Raw genomic sequence first — 3,795 nt, forward strand, 5'->3', positions numbered from 1 at the left:
TCCCTGTCAAATAAGTAAATAAAATCTTAAAAAAAAAAAAAAAGGAGAAGGAGGTGGGGAGGAGGGAAGAAGGGGAGGAGGAGGGAAGAAGGGGAGGAGGAGGAGGGGGGAGGAGGAGGAAGGAAGAAGGGGAGGGGAGGGGGGAGGAGGAGGTGGAGTAAGAGGGAAGAAGAGGGAAAAAGAAGGGAAGGAGCATTGCTTGTGCTCTCTCTCTCTCAAATAAATAAATAAAATCTTTAAAAAAAAAAAAAGAGTCATGCCCAAAACCTCCTTAGGCTCTGGGAGATTTGGGATGGCCCTGGGGTCAGAATCCTCTGGCTAGTCTTCCTGGGGGGAGATGGTTCTCCCGGAATGGGCCTCCTCGCTCTTCAACACCACCAGCAAATCAGACTATGGCTCCCTTCACGGTTGCAGGTAGAAGGGAAGAAGGTACATTTTTCGAACCTGCAAATGTTCTCTGTGTGCTTTCAATTTATGACTTAAGTTCAGCCAAGACTCCTGGGGGGCAGAGAATCTTTGTTCTCCCAGGGCTATGTTTGCAGTGGAAAAGAGGATATACACATTTAAAAGGATCTTAATATTTTTATTATTAATCATTTTACCAAAAGTTTCTATGAACTATTGTATAAGGTTTTTAAAAAAATTTTAAGTAGACTCTATACCCAACATGGGGCTCAAACTTACAACCCCAAGATCAAGAGCTGCATACTCCACCGACTGAGCCAGCCCGGTGCCCCTGTTATATTAGATAGTATGCTTTTGGCAGGAAGCAATAGAAAACCCAACTCAGAATGTCCTAAACAATAAGGGGATTTTAAGACCTAAATGTGAGACAGTAATCCATCAAAATCCTAGAGGAGAACACAGGCAGCAACCTCTGTGACCTCAGCTGCAGCAATTTCTTGCTAAACACGTCCCCAAAGACAAGGGAAACAAAGGCAAAAATGAACTATTGGGACTTCAAGATAAAAAGCTTCTGCACAGCAAAGGAAACAGTCAACAAAACCAAAAGACAACCAACAGAATGGGAGAAGATATTTGCAAATGACATATCAGATAAAGGGCTAGTATCTAGAATCTATAAAGAACTTATCAAACTCAACACCCAAAGAACAAATGATCCAATCAAGAAATGGGCAGAAGACATGAACAGACATTTCTCCAAAGAAGACATCCAAATGGCCAACAATGGACACATGAAAAAGTGCTCAACATCACTCAGCATCAGGGAAAGACCAATCAAAACCCACAATGAGATACCACCTCACACCAGTCAGAGTGGCTGAAATTAACAAGTCAGGAAACGACAGATGTTGGCGAAGATGTGGAGAAAGGGGAACCCTCCTACACTGTTGGTGGGAATGCAAGCTGGTGCAGCCACTCTGGAAAACAGTGTGGAGGTTCCTCAAAAAGTTGAAAATAGAGCTACCATATGATCCAGCAATTGCACTACCGTGTATTTGCCCCAAAGATACAAACATAGTGATCCGAAGGGGCACCTGCACCCCAATGTTTATAGCAGCAATGTCCACAATAGCCAAACTATGGCAAGAGCCCAGATGTCCATCAACAGATGAATGGATAAAGAAGATGTGGTCCATATATACAATGGAATACTACTCAGCCATCAAAAAAAGAAATCTTGCCATTTGAGGGCCACCTGGGTGGCTCAGTCGTTAAGCATCTGCCTTTGGCTCAGGTCATGATCTCAGGGTCCTGGGATCGAGCCCCACATTGGGCTCCCTGCTTGGCGGGAGGCCTGCTTCTCCCTCTCCCACTCCCCCTGCTTGTGTTCCCTCTCTCGCTGTGTCTCTCTCTGTCAAATAAATAAAGGTGAGCGCTGTGAATTGTGCAAGACTGTTGAATCACAGATCTGTACCTCTGAAACAAATAATACATTATATGTTAAAAAAAGAAGAAGAAGAAGAAGAAGATAGCAGGAGGGGAAGAATGAAGGGGGGGAAATCGGAAGGGGAGATGAACCATGAGAGACGATGGACCCTGAGAAACAAACTGAGGGTTCTAGAGTGGAGGATGGGTTAGCCTGGTGATGGGTATTAAAGAGGGCACGTTCTGCATGGAGCGCTGGGTGTTATACACAGATAATGAATCGTGGAACACCACATCAAAAACTAATGATGTAATGTATGGTGATTAACATAACATAAAAAAAAAAGAAATCTTGCCATTTGAAACAGCATGGATGGAACTAGAGGGCATTATGCTAAGTGGAATAAGTCAATCAGGGAAAGACAATTATCCTATGATTTCACTCATATGTGGAATTTAAGAAACAAGACAGAGGATCATAGGGGAAGAGAGGAAAAAATAAAACAAGATGAAATCAGAGAGGGAGATAAACCATAAGAGACTATTAATCATAGGAAACAAACTGAGGGTTGCTGGAGGGGAGGGGGGTGCAGGGATGGGGTAACTGGGTAATGGGCATTAAGGAGGGCACACGATGGGATGAGCAATGGGTGTTATATGAGATTGATGAATCACAGGCCTGTACCTCTGAAACTAGTAATACATTATGTGTTAATTAATGGAACTTAAATTTTTTAAAAAAGAAAAAAAGCAAGAAGGGGATTTTTAATCTCACATAATGAGAAAGCAAGAGGCAGAGAAGTTTCAAGGCTGGTTAATTCAGGGGCTCAACATCCCACCAGGAACCCAGGTTCTTTTCCTCTCTCTGCTCTGTCACACCCAGAGTGTTAGCTTTTGTCCTCATGTTTGTCCTCTCATGGTCATGAAATGACTGCAGCACCACCAAGCATCATGTACTCACGCAATAATATCCAAGTATTGCAAGAGACAGAAAATCCTTTCCCTGCATTCCTTTTCAAGAGCAAGGACAGTTTTCTAAGAACATCTTCCCCCCACTCCCCACCAGCAGACGTTACCTCACCTCTCATTTCCATAACTGCATCACATGCTGCTCCCTTGGCCACTGCCTGGCTAGAGAACTGGAATTGCTTTCATCAGCTGGGACTAAGATTCACCCTGGTGGTGGGGAGGCCCAGCTTGCCCTGATGCCCACGGGTGCCCGACACCTGAACAGAAGCAGGCTGCTGGCAGGGAAAACCACCAGCTGGGATGGCTTTGGGGTAGATGCGTAACAGTGGCGGCCACGTGTGACAATCTCTTCAGGCATGGGGCCCATACTGCCTTGAATTAGGGTTGTGCCTCTGTGATCGGTCTCTACAGTGCGGGGACGGAGGTGGGAGACAGAAAAGCTAAATATAAACCCTACGGTATCCAGCACAGTGACTTGCACCAATTAGGTTCTTGGAAAATACCGAATGAGTTAAACTGTAACATGGAAATGATTGTTATAATAGTATAATGGGATGTGATTACCTTTGCCAAGGGCATTTTAGTGTTAGTTTACTGTCAGGCTAGGTACGTCCTGTGAGCCGAATGAGGTTTTTGGTAAGAACAGAGTGTGGGGAGGGGGTGGAGGGCGACAGCAGTGACACTGAATTTACACCCACCTCGTCACCCTCAGTGAGTTAGACTAACGCGTGACTCTAGACAAAACTCTTGTGTAGTTAGGGTAGCTTTACATTCTGTTCTCATTTGAAAGCGAATGAAAAAGAAACCTGGTGGTGAGACAGGTGTTTAAAAGCATTCTCTGTATTATGACTCAAGGAGACAAGTCTCTAGCAAGCGTCACTGCTGCTGTTTCTTTCAGCTGCAGACTCAGAGGGAACGGTGGAGGGGGGAAAAACCGTTTTCCCAGAACCCGCTCAGGACTGACAAACTCCGAAACCAGGCTCTTGACCAAATGGG

Source organism: Mirounga leonina, unplaced genomic scaffold, assembly GCF_011800145.1.
Source record: "Mirounga leonina isolate KUSES-001 unplaced genomic scaffold, KU_Mleo_1.0 Mir_126, whole genome shotgun sequence".
Taxonomy (NCBI): domain Eukaryota; kingdom Metazoa; phylum Chordata; class Mammalia; order Carnivora; family Phocidae; genus Mirounga; species Mirounga leonina.